The following is a 14178-nucleotide window of genomic DNA, read 5'->3' as shown; positions in this document are numbered from 1 at the left end:
TTCTTGTAATTGAGTTCTGGTGGAGGATAACCATTTTTTTAAATAAAAAATGAGATCAAAATATTAGGATTCAATGTCAATGGGAAATACCTCTGTGATCTCAACATTATTACTTGAATATTCATTAGATGAGTTGTCATCAAATCTAGTATAAGTAATTTCCTAACAGTAGGGAAATGAACAATTATTAATGTGTGTCTTCAGGACGAAAGACCTAAACTTATTTATGGATTTAAAGAAAGAAACAACTTGCTTCTCAACCTCTGAGTAATTGAGCTTAGCTCACTATGGATTTGAACCAAAGAATGAGAGTGGAGCCTCATTTTGTTGTTGATTATGTTGAGTTAATACTGTTGCGTAACATTGTTGGGAAGCAGAAGTATAAAGAATAAAATGTTTAGTAAAATCAAGGGTTCATAACGAAGGGGAATCAATGATTTCTTGCTTTATTGGCTCAAATTATTTTATTTCAGTGGGTCCCCACTTAAAAATTGACTTCTTCTTGATCATGGCTTGTAAGGGAAGTGCGATTTGAGAGAAATCTGGGACAAATCTTTTGACAAAATTAATTTTCACAAGGAAGGATTGCATAGACTTTTTGTTATGAGGAAAAGAGATTTTAGAAGTTGCCTTGATTCTATTAGGGTCTATACATATCCCTTCTTTAGAGACAATAAAACCTATAAATTTTCCTTCATCGAGAGCAAAAAATGACTTTTTGGGATTCAAGGAGATTCCAAATTTCCTACATCTTTCGAAGATTTGCTTAAAATCATGCAAATGATTTTTCCTTTGTTTGTAATAGATATTAATGTCTTCAAGATACACTACAACTAACTTGTTAATAGAACCTATGAGATAAATATCCATAACTATTTGGAAAGTAGCTCCAACATTAATTAATCTGAAAGATTTTTTAATAAGAATATGTCCCCCACTTGGTCCTGAATGTGGTCTTCAGTTTATCATCTGGATGTACAAGTATTTGATTACATCCTAAAAATCCATCTAAGAAGGATATGAGTTCAGAACCAACAATAGGTTCTAAAATTTACTCCATTGGGGTTAAAGGAAAATTATCCTCTTCACAATATCTTTTCAAATTCATAAAGTCAATATAAATGTGAATGTCTCCATTCTTCTTTCTAACAGGCACAATATTTGAGGCCCACTTGGAATGTCTGTCTAGAAAAATGATTTTAGCATTAAGAAGCTTGTTCAGTTCAGTTTTAATTTGAGCTTCCAACTTAGGGTGGATCTTCTTTAGCTTCTATTGAATAGGCTTGAAATATGGAAGCATAGGAATAGTGTGCTAAATGAGGGATGTATCATAGGTTTTCAGATCATCCTAATCCCATGCAAAAACATCCTTGTACCTTTTCAACATATGAATGAAAGAAAATATTTCATGTGGTGAGAGTGGAAGGCCCAAGTTAATGTTCTAAGGTTTATGGTCAGATCTTATGTTAACTAACTCATATCTCAAGGTAGAACTTAGAGTTTTGTAATAGCTGGTTCTTTTGAATCTATCATTTAAGTCATATAAGTCTTCCAATTTAAGTATAAGTTTGGGTAAATTATTTTCATTGGAGGACCTATTTTCCATCTTGTCATGCTCATGTTCACTAATTATTTGGTTGAAGTAAGAACCTTCTTATGTTAAGAAACTCATAATATCATCATCATTAAAAATACGTCAATTCATTAGATTATCTAGAATAGAAAGGTGAAAAATTAATTCAATTGAAAACCTGTCAGGGCTAAAATCCTCGGGTGGAATGAGTTTGAAGATATGTAAAATGAAATAAAATGAGTACTGAGTTCTTAAATCAAAGACTAATAATGTCTAAGTTGACTAGAAACACAGTGGATGGTGTTTCTAACTTGTTTAATGACAATCTCTGAATCACCAAACACTTTAAGGTATTTGATGTCAAGACTAATGGCCTTTTGTAAACCTTGCACCAATGCTTCATAATCAGAAACATTATTGATATAGTCAAATTCTAATATGCATGCAAGCATAGTTTTCTCACCTTTAGGACATAGCAATATGCAACCAACTCCTGCACCTTCACTAGATTTTGAACCATCAAAATAAAGAATCCAAAATAAATTATCATGCTTATTTACAATGTTGTCTACAATATTAATACACTTAGATGAATCTGTTTGTGAATAATTTTTTATTTGAGATGATACAGAATCAACTAAAAATGGAGAAGTTTGTGCTAGAAAATTTCCAAAGAAGGATTTGAAAGAATAGTTCCCAAGGATGTTATTTGAAAATACTACTGGTTCATTTTCTTCATCAAAATCGATGATTGAATGTTTCATATGATTCTCTCTATTGACATGAATTTGATTTGGTTTGGCATTGTAGGGAAGCCACATATGTGACTAATCAGTTGCAAATTAACCATGTAGCTTTTCAGACCAGTCTATACTCAAAATAAGACCATAAAACTTAGGAATGTCAACAACTAATATATCGATTATCTGACAAAACTTAGATTTTGAAGATAGTCTAATTAAGACAGAATTCATTTCCCCTAAAACTCTAACCTTTGAGTGATCTAATTGAAAAATTTGTACATCATATTTCTGGGCTGATATATTCAACTTAAGGATAACTGCATAAGGCATGATATTAGATGATGCACCTGAATCTACTAAACAGTTATGAACATTTCTATTAAAAATATCAAAAGTCAAGAGAAAGGGAGGAGTATGAGAGCTGGATCTCTCTATGATTGGAATAACATATAACGGGTCAAAATTATCTGAGGAGACATTAGGAGGCTTATGTTTTCTTTTTGAATCTTGTGCAGTAACAATAGTAGGTAATGGAGATGCAAGAATAACATTTAACTCAAGTTACAATTTATGCCATTGTTTCAACTTGCTAACTTCATAAAGGGAGATGTTGTCCTTAACCTTCTTCATGTCCTCCACAATGTTATACTCAGTGGTATCAGATACTACAAGGGTTTTACATGAAGAAGGAGGCTTAGAAGTAGTAGGATCAAAATTTGAGGGAGGAGTAGAAGTATTTTTGACTATGCTCTTTTCTTTAGCAGGAGGAGTAAGAGACTTCTGATTTTGATTTACTAGAGGAGTATCAATGAGTACTTTACTTCTCATACTAACAAGTAGGGCTTCTTCTTCTTCCTAATTTTCTGATGAAGTTAAAATAAAATCCCACAAACCATGAGCTTCTTCCAATTCTTCTTCTTGGGACTTGTTGATGCCCCGAAAATAGTTGTATGAACATTGGGGGATAACCACCCAGTCCGGACCTTAATACAACTCCTTTTCCATTTGGAATGGTGGATCCAACTGGGGATAATGGGACCAGTTTCCCAGTAATGAATAAAAGGGATGGATGAATGATTGATTGTCTAATCTAATGATAGGCGAATAACTTAATCTATCAACAAAATAAAAGGACTACTACTAATCCCGGGAAATATTGTAGTTTGAAGTGTAGCGCTTGATGATCTATGTTTATTGACAGGCATATAGATGACTCCATCTAATAGACATGGAAATTTATTCATTCAAGAATTACTTTGCTTAAATAGTTAAACAAAGTGATTAACGCAATATTGCTACACTTATCATTTATATCATCGATACATATATGATCAAAAGAAAAGAATTACCATAAACATCCAATAGTGGAGGGAATAAAGAAATGTTGTTAAAACACATACATATATTCGATAATAGCAGAGGCGATCAAATAACAATTCATATAAAAAGAATGAATTCAGACATAGATAATAGTACCATATGAGCTTCTAGTCACTCCCAATATCAATCGCTATTTGAGATTCTTCTTCCAACGCAGAAATACTTTCAAACAAAGACAGTAGTGCACATTTGCATGAAAGATTCCTTACCAAAATTAGAATAATTGGTCCAGTTTTATAAAAGAATATGCCTGAAGTACAGTAGTGCAACTTCAGGCTTTAAGTTATGTACAATAATTTACGACCCTTTCCAAAATAATGAAAGGGTCTATAAATACTGGATTAAACTAACTATCTATGAAACTGAAATCCTACTTAATTGGTATCAAACGATCTTGAATATCTCCTTCTCAGCAATCTAGCAGTCGGTGGTATGAATCGTCATGTAGGCTGTTTGCCTTTAAACCTGAGCTGACATATCGCAAGCATTGGCTCCACTTCGGGCGGTCTATTGAGGCGAGAGTTGAGCTAGGCGGCATAGGTGGCATCCTGAATATTAGGAATAATATACCCGATTGCATCTGTAAGGCATTTGAGGGTGGCTCTTTGGCTGTGCGGTTTTACTAAGAAGAACCAATAGGCGTCCCATGTTAAACTGTTAACTCCAGCGATTAATCTCCCATTTTTCTCTAGATCCAGATAACATTACTGCTCCAATGTTTTCGCCATTGTCAATTTACCTGGAGTGCATTGGGAAATCATGTTAGACAAGTAGAGAGTATTATTAACCAATTCAACCAAATTACTTGTGCTTGATTTGCATCTTGAAATTGCCCTCTCTGCTTTCATTAACTGGGATTGCCATTCTGTAAATAATATTTCCTTATGTGATTCTAAAATCTTTGGTAAATTTGCCGCCTGTCCCTGATCGATATCTTGCCACTCAAGAAACTCAGTTAATGTTTCATCAGCTTGATCCAAGTCTGTTCTAGCTTTTTCTAATTTATTACTTATTGATGTCGTCAAATCGCATAATGGTTCCGCCTGGGCGATTTGTTGACATAAATGCTTGATCTGTGTTATTAATGCCTTATTTATCTGTAATGCTTCTGATTTGAACTCAACTATCTATGGAATATTCTTTGTCTTCTCAAGCTAGGCGGATAGTTGAGCAATCTTCTCATCTTTTGACTTCAGCATTTGTTCATTCGCTGCCTTCAGTTGTGCCAATGCCTCAGACAACTCTTTCTGCTTCTGGACTGCGTTGTGATCAATCCTTTGTTTCTCTTCCTGCAATTGTTGAGTTAATTGATTATTTATTTGCTGTTGTGTTAACAATTGCCATTCTACCTGCTCTGCCTTTTGCTGTACTTCTGATAGTTGTGCTTGCAATAAAAAGATCTCTTGGTCTTCTGTTTTTAATAAAAGACTCACCTCTGATGCCTTATCTATTGTTGCTGCCGAATAGGCTCCAGCATATTGTGATAGTTTTGTTAGGTCGTCAGAGGGGTCAAATTCCTCCTTCCAAACCACATTGCCCATCACTGTTTGTTCTGGGAATAGGGAAGGTTGATCAGTCCTTCTCCTCTTCCTTTGTCGTTTTACCACAACTTTGTGTCTTGGGCTATAGAAGACATCCAAGGGAGGAATTTCTTCTATCTGCAAAATAATTTGATCGGAGGGATCCTTTGGGGTTATCTCTACTTCTTTCGAACTGGGTCGGCCGCCGGTTCCACTTGGAACCTGTTTTGAAGTGGTCTCCTGTGTATCTGCCGCTTTTGAAGTTTCAGTGTCCTTTGAGCACTCAAGATTACTGATAATTGAATCGAATTGCTGCCATTCCTGGAGCAATTTGGGATCAATTTGAGTATCTACATTTACCTCTATGCTGCTCTGTTCCTGCTCTTTAGTCTGGGTTTCCTCTTGCACTTTCTCCTGTTCTTTTGTTGTAACCGGAGGTTCCTTAGTATGTCGTTGTTCAGGCTCGCTTGATCCTGTTGCTGGGGTTGTCGCTAACAGATCTAGAGGCAGAGTTTGCAACCTCTGTTCTCTAAGTCTGTTGAATTCAACTAACCCTTCATCTTTGTATTCCATTATGGCCAGCGATCTAACTTGATACATTGATTCAGCTGAGGAGAACAGGTCATCAAACTTATCCTCTTTATGGTCAAACTTTGTCAATTTGGCCTGTTCAAGTGCATTATAAGTGACTTTGTTGGGATCAAATCGCCTATTAGGGAGAGTTGCTAGAGTTAATGACTTCATCTTCATAGCTTCTTTCTCTGCATGTTTGAAATCATGCAAAGTGTAGACACCACATCTCAGAGGAAAAGAGGGCCAGACCTGCTTCTTATTTTTCTTTAGAGTTTGTGTAACTCCCTCGGAAATAATCTGATAGGCTATCTCCCTCGCCAACAGTTTATTGGGTATGTACAAAGGAAGGACATGAGGTTCGGCTTGGTTGCCGAAAATTCCTATATAAGTAAATTTTTCCTCTCCGAACCATCTTCCTATTGATGTCAAATCAATCCCTGCTTGGTAAGAAATTTTGGGAGCAGGTTTATTAAAAATAGAGTAATGAATGGGTAACATGAAGCCATTGCAGACTTGGTATAAATGGTGCTTATAGGAAGTTTTCCACAATTTCTGATGGTATATGTGAATAGGCGTGGGGTCTTGTGCAGTCCACCTCCAGCCGAGCACGGGAAATTCAGAATTAAAACACAGGGTATCTAGTATATAAGCACTATAGTAGAATGGGGGAATAAGCCTTTCGGTGACGCAGGTTTTAGTTCTAAAATTAAGAACTGCTGTTGCTAGCTTATCTGACAGTATAGTTGCCCAATCCATTATTTCACTATTACACGCCGCTTCCATCAAGGGAACCATTTCTATAGTGAAATTAGCGGAATCGTGCAACCCCCACAATCTACACATCATTATCCTAGCATAACAATAAGGAGAACATAGGGAATCAACAGAATACTTACCGGAAGTTTGATGCTTGTCTTTTGCCAGATTTTGCCTCCAATCACGAATGGGTTCGGATTCAGTTTCATTCTCACTTCGGAATTTCTCCAAAAATGCCTTGTTGTACTTCTTCTCTGGCTCAGGCAAATGATACATTTGCCTCAAATCATTAGCCTGGAATGAACCGAAAATTCTCCCATCTCTGGTGCAGAAGGTTCTGTCTGTGATTGGGATTTCCTCAATTGCCCACCTCACTACATCCGTATATGGGAGAATTTGTTCCCGAGCCGCTATCCGATGAAGGAAAGAGTCGGCTAAGTCCTTTAAAGTACCATCAGATTTTCGATTGGTACCCGCTGTGGCTTGTACTGCTGTCACCTTTGGTTCTTCGGCCTCAATCAAATTATAGGTACTTTGCCAAGTAGTTCTGCCGAGTCCTGAACATGTAGTATCAGATATCAATCCTTTCTTTTTAGTTCCTGGATCAGCGACGGCTTGTCCTATGGCTGGTGAAGTGGAAGCGATCGCAGTTTTCTTAGACTTCTTCCCCATTCTACTTGAATCTATTACTTTGGAAGAATTCTGCACAGGAGTGAAAATAAGCGTAACACAGAGAATTGGTAGCGAAAACCAAATACGAGCGAGATATATATTGATCAATGCACGATGAAGGATTAACTTAAAGTGGCTGCGGATACAATCTGTGAAAAGATTTTTAAGCTTACCATTTCATTAAATGGCCGTTAAAACCTGCCAATCCTTTAAATGCCCATCATATCGTTTATCGGCCGAATGATTTGTTTAAGTGTGCCTTGGATGTTTTGGCGGTTGAGCGCAGGTGAATCACTGTTTGAAAGATAAGGCTTTTAATACGACTTAATCGTAATATCCCCGCTTTAACAATTTTTTGAAGTTTGTGCTTTTGGCTTTATCACAATCAGGCATCGGGGGAAAAATTAGATCTTTATATTGGCACCTTTTGGAATCCCCGATCGCCGATAGCGATATCGCATCGCATTGGAACCAAAGGGACTTGATCGCATTGCATCGGAGCGAAAGGCACTTTTGTTATGGGAACTTATTATTGCCGATATCCGATAGCCTATTGCATGCTATCGCGTCGGAGAAAACCAATGGGTCTTTAAGTTTGGCCTCCTTTGTCATTGCGATATGCGATCTTGCGATCGCTTTATCGCAATGATAAAAGATTAATAATTTATATCATAAGACCAAATAATTGGTTTTTTAAAAAGGTTTTGTAATGTTTTCTTTTTGTTTTCAGACCTTTTTGAATAATACAAAATTGATACCAATTAAAATAAAAAGGGACCCATTTCATATTATAGTTTTGTGAATAAAAATGATATGAAATTGGGGGTTGCTGTAGAGCACAACAATTGGCGATTCGCTGGAAGAAACAATTATCTTTGAAAAGTATTGAAATACTTAAACTTTTTCAAAATAGAGTTCTCATCAGAGGGGAAAATTCTAATATAACTAGGTATATATGCATTCCAAATAAAATGAAACTATCTTTGCTAATTTCCTCTCTTTTTTAAAATTAGATACATTCTAAGTTTTAAATTGGCCTTTATTGGTTGATAGTGATAAAACAGAAAACCTTTCCAAATCAGCTTTTAGAATTGACTCCTTTGTTATAGGTAGAGCCTCTGCTGCCAGCAAACGTTCATAGTTTCGACAGGGATACCTTTTAACCATGCTATTGTCCATTGTCCCACTCATTTCAGAGTATGATTAACATAATGAATTCAAAACATGCTTTTCTGTTATTTTGTAAGATAAAAAGCCATTGTCCTGGCTTGGTGACCAGCTGAGTGACAATGCCATTCACTGGTAGTAATTTAACTGAACAATTTGGCCCGTGATGAGACCCCTTGCCTTATAATTCTAAGCCATTACCCTGTTTTGGTATGCAGTATTGGTAATGTCGGTTAAACTATTTCCCTATGATCATGGTAGGCAGGCTTGTAAAAAGACCTCTTATCTTTTATATCAAATATTTTAGAATTACACTCTGAGTAATCATAAGCTTTGGTGAGTGGGATGGACAATTTTATCCTTAAGAGTAAATGGATGACAAGGCAAGAGTTAAAGATGCTGAAGTTGGATTAGTTTCTATTTTGATATTGATAACCTTTTTTATGACCAATTTGAAAACATAAAATGATTTACAATATTTTTAAACTTTGAGAAGCCTTCACAAAAATGGAGTGTTGTTTCGGAATGCAACTACACCTAGTTTCCTAGAAATTATCCCTTTCGTTTAAGACTTCTATTATTTAAAAGTAAATATCAATCCTACTTGTTTTGAGCAACTTTCAAGTACAGAAAAGGTCAATGGAAGATATCTCACAACTTTATTTTCTAATGATCCTACAAACTACAAAATTCTAAAAAAAGGAGAAGGGGTTACCTTCTCAATTGAAGAATTTCTTTAAGATAAGGCCATTAATAGTGAGAGAATCTCTCAAACCTGATAAATCTTGTAATATGAAGGTCGAATGGCTATCTTCTCACAGATATGAAATGGCCCAAGCCACATCTTCTGGAACTTGGTGTGTTTTCCCTTGTCTTCATGGGCTTTGTCTCATTTCAGAACTAAATCACCGACTTGAAATTGTTTTGAACCAGATGAGACTGAATCAAAGGATGACTTGATGATTTGCTGATGTTTTGCATGAATAACCTTGGCTTTTTCTCTTTCCTCTTCTAATTTTAAAATTTGGTCATGTCTATGTTGAATAGAAGAAGAAGGGCTTTCCTCAATAAACTGAACTAGGGCTAGAGAAGGAAGGACAAGATTTGATGGTAGCACTGCTTCTTTTCCATACACAAGGTTGAATGGAGAAGAACCTATGGAAGCCTTCTGCGTTATCCTATCAGCCCATAGTGCAAATATTAAGGATTTGTGCCATTTTTTATGATCCTGTTCGATGGTTCGCTTAATAATTTTAATCAAATTTTTATTTGTAGACTCCGCTAAACCATTACCCTGGGGATAGTAATTAGCAGAATATTTTAATTTAAATCCTCTTTTAATAGCGAAATCAAACATAGAATTTCCTGAGAACTAAGATGCATTATCACAAACAAGAGCATTTGGGACACCAAACCTGGTAATGATGAATTGATCTATGAATTCAATAATTGCCTCAAAATTTGTTGTCTTCAAAGGGATTGCTTCAACCCACTTAGTAAAATAATCAGTAGCGGTAAGGATATACTTATGTTGTTTGGAAGAATGTGGATTAATTTCTCCAATGATATCCAATCCCCATTGTTGAAATGGTTGTTCGATGTTGACTGGTTGCAAAGGGAAAGCTGGTTTTCTTTGTCTTCCACTAGAAGTTTGACAATTTCGGCATTTCCTTACATATTCATGAGCATCTCTAAACAGAGTGGGCCAGTAATGTCCAACATGAATGATTTTGTGGGCTGTTGTATCAGCTCCAAAATGTCCTCCTGCTGGTCCATCATGTAATTCCTGCAAAACCTTTTGTGCTTCAGGTTTTTCTAGGCATCTTAATAAGATTGAATCATAATTTTGCCTAAAAATCACATCATCAATAATTGTGAAATTTTTTGCTTTTAATCTAATGGCCCTTTTGTTTTTGTAAGACAGGTTACGAGGTGCATATCCATTTTTCAAATAAAAGATTAAGTCAACATATTGTGATTCAGAATCAATAATACTTATCTGGTTGATTTCTTCGGTTTGATCTGTATCACCTGATTCTGGAATGTTGGATGCTCCTGCCAATAACCTGCAAAAACCTTGGCCTCTAACAATCTTTGCTGGTTTAATTTCTAAATCATATTCTTGAAGTGCTGTAACCCAGTTTTCCCTTTTTTCACCTAGTTCTCTTTGGATTAATAGTTGCCTTACTGCAGGGAAAGGAACTATAACTTTTGTATGGGCTTTTAAAAGGAAGGGTCTGTAATGATTGACAGCTTTATATACAGCAAAGGTTTGTTTTTCTACTTCAGAGTAATTCAATTCAGCACCCTGAAGATTTGAACTATAGAATGAAATGGGTGCTTCCGAATTGTGATCGTTAATCTGTGTGAGTACTGCTGCATAAGACAAATCGGATGCGATAGTATACAATGTGAAATGATTAGAAAAATTAGGGGTATTTAAGGCGGGGGCATTAATTATTGATTGTTTGATTAAATCAAACGCTTCCTTTTCTGCTGATCCCCACTTAAAGACTGAATTTTTATTAATCATAGTTTGAAGTGGCAAAATGATTTGAGAAAAGTCTGGAACGAATCTTTTGACAAAATTGATTTGGCCTAAAAATGACTGCATGGATTTTTTATTATGAGGGAAAGGGATTTCAGAGATTTCTTTGATCCTATCGGGATCAATATAAATGCCATCTTTAGAAACAATAAAGCCTAAGAGCTTTCCTTGGTCAAGAGCGAAGAAAGATTTTTTAGGGTTAAGTGAAATACCATACCTTTTGCAGCGTTGAAAAATTTGATTTAAATCATGCAAATGATTGGATTTCTCTTTAGAAAATACAGTAATATCGTCTAAGTAAACGACTACTGTTTTGTTAAACAACCCTTTAAAAGCTATATCCATCGCTCTTTGGAACGTGGCTCCTGCATTAATAAGTCCGAAAGGAATTTTCTGATACGCATATGTTCCCCATTTTATTCTGAATGTGGTTTTGAGTTGGTCATCAGGATGGACCAAAACTTGGTTATATCCCGAAAAACCGTCTAGAAAGGACATTAACTCAGAGCCTGCTACTGATTGGAGTATTTGCTCCATAGTAGGTAATGGGAAATTATCTTTTAGGCTCGCCTTGTTCAAATTTCTGAAATCTATACAAATCCTGATGTCGCCATTTTTCTTTCTAACCGGCACCATATTGGAGACCCAGTTTGAGTGCCGAACGGGAAAAATAATCTTAGCTTTTAAGAGTTTATTAAGTTCAGATTTTATTTGACTCCCTAAGTTCGGATGTATTTTTCTCAACTTATGCTGAATTGGTTTCTGTTCGGGAAGCATTGGAATGGTATGTTGGATGATGGATGTATCATATGTCTTTAAATCGTCATATTTCCAAGCAAAAACATGTTTATTTTTCCGTAACAATCTAATGAATGCTTCTTTTTCTTCTATGGAAAGTCCTAATCCTAAATTAATGTTTTGAGGAGTTTTCTCAGTGCCAAGGTTTATCAATTCAAACCTTAAGGTAGAACTTTGGAGCTTTGTATTGGTCACAGGTTTAAACCTGTCTTTAATATCATAAAGATCCTCAAGTTTCACCACAGGGTTTGGAATTGAATTTTCCTCGGGTTTACCTCTCATTTGAAGGTCATGCTCGTTTTCCTCAATGATTTGATCATCATAGGACTTTTCGAAAGTTAAAAACTGTAAAATTTCTTCATTGTGGTTGAATACTCTCCAATTAGTGACATTGTCAGGAATTGATGGCCTAAAAAGTAATTCTACTGAAAATCTATCTGGGCTATAGTCTTCGGAAGGTAGGAGCTTGGAAGCAACATTGGCTAGCAGGTCGGCTGCCGAATTTTGAGACCTGGGAATGGAAGAAATATTGAATGCTGAAAAGTCGGAGGTGAGTTCCTGTACCAGCGATTGATAATGTTTGAGATGGCTGGAAAGACAATGAATTGTATTCCTTACCTGTTTGATAATAATTTCAGAATCTCCAAACACTTTCAAATATTGGACCTTAAGGTCAATAGCTTTATATAGTCCTTGGACTAAGGCTTCGTACTCTGTTGTATTATTCGTGCATTCAAACTCTAACCTACAGGACAACATTGTTTTTTCTCCTTGCGGGCTAATCAAAATACATCCTGCTCCTGAGCCCTCACTAGACTTGGCCCCATCAAAATATAATGACCAAAATAAAGAAGTATTAACAATCTTATTTACAGTTTCCTCAGTATCATTAAAGCATCTTGACCTATCTATTTGTGAATAATTTTCGATCTGAGATGTAGAATGGTTTACTGAGAAAGGAGATGATTGGGTAGCGAAGTTGCCAAAGAATGACTCTGATGAATAATTCCCCAAAATGTTGTTATTAAATGCTATTGGTTGGTTTTCTTGTTCAAATTCCGTAACTGTATGGGTCATGTGTTTTTCCTGATCGATTTTTATTTGATTTGGCTTACCCTTATAGGGAAGCCACATATGAGACCAATCGGTAGAAATATACCCATGTAGTTTTTCAGACCAATCCCTACTCAAGATCAAACCATAAAATTCAGGTATATCGGTGATCAAGATATCAATTCTTTGTACTACTCTAGGATCAGCAGATAGCCTGATAGTTACGGAGTTGATTTCTCCCAAAACCTATACTTTAGTCCTGTCCAACTGCACAATATGAATAGCGGACTTTTGGGGTTCAATGTTCAGTTTGGAACAAACTGAAGCTGGCATTATATTAGAGGATGCCCCTGAGTCTATCAAACAGTTGTGCAGGATTCTATTGTAGATCTCATAGGTTAGAAGGAAAGGTGGAGTATGAGAATTTGATCTATCTCCTATCAGAACTGCATCAGTAGCTTCATCCACACAAGAAGGTGGTTGACCTATATCGTTTGCAGCTTTAGCACTTGGAAGGGGTGAGGTAGGAACAACATTTAATTCTTTGAGAAGCAATTTTCGCTGATGTTTCAATTGACTAAGTTCAAACATGGTAATGTTTGCCTTAGTCCTTTTCATGTCATCAACAATATTGTAATCCATTGAATCGGACACTACCAATGTCTTAGATGTTGATGGGATTGTTGAGGTTGAAGGTTGGTTTTGTGGAACCGTTACAGGTGGCTTTTTCGGGGGAACCTTTTCCTTTGTTGTAGCAGCACCTGCACTTCTTTTCTTCGAAGTTGTCTGAACAGGTTCAGAGGTACCTCTACTCCTGGTAGTGACAGGAAACGCTTCTTCTTTATTTTCTGTATCGGAGTTAGGTAATATAAAATCCCACATTCCATGACATTCAACAACTTCCTCTTCTTCATCAGTTGGTGAAGCTGTTTCTTCTTCTCCTTCTTCAAGATTTGAATTTGCATTAGATATAACATTCAGTGGTTTTGATTCAGTTTTCTTGTAATTCCTAAAGGGTCTTTTGGTTGAGGTTTCAGCTACCTGTTTTTTGATTTCAACCATTTCATTTGACATAGTTTTGAGGACCTTTTGTAGACCCTCCATGTCATATGGATCTTTAGGGGTTTTCTTCTTTGAATCATCTTTAAAAGAAACTTTTTTGGTTTTTCTATCTTCAAGAGAAGATTTCTTTTCTAGAGCATTAATACGTTTCTCCACAGCAAACGCTTCTTCCATGTTTTCAGCTAAAGTTGGTTTTCCATCCCTGTCTACAAAAATAGCTATATTGGCAGGTAGGGCAGTTATATACCACTCGCTTCGAATTTGCTCACTTGGTTTGGAGGCCATTGGGATTTTATTCAAGAGTTTATTGAATCGTGCATTGAATTCTTTAAT

This window comes from Pinus tabuliformis, chromosome 1_1, assembly GCF_031772625.1.
Source record: "Pinus tabuliformis cultivar Carrire ecotype Pingquan chromosome 1_1, CPIR1, whole genome shotgun sequence".
NCBI classification, from domain to species: Eukaryota; Viridiplantae; Streptophyta; class Pinopsida; order Pinales; family Pinaceae; genus Pinus; species Pinus tabuliformis.
The sequence above is the reverse complement of the archived record's forward strand: the minus strand, read 5'-3'. Positions refer to the sequence as shown.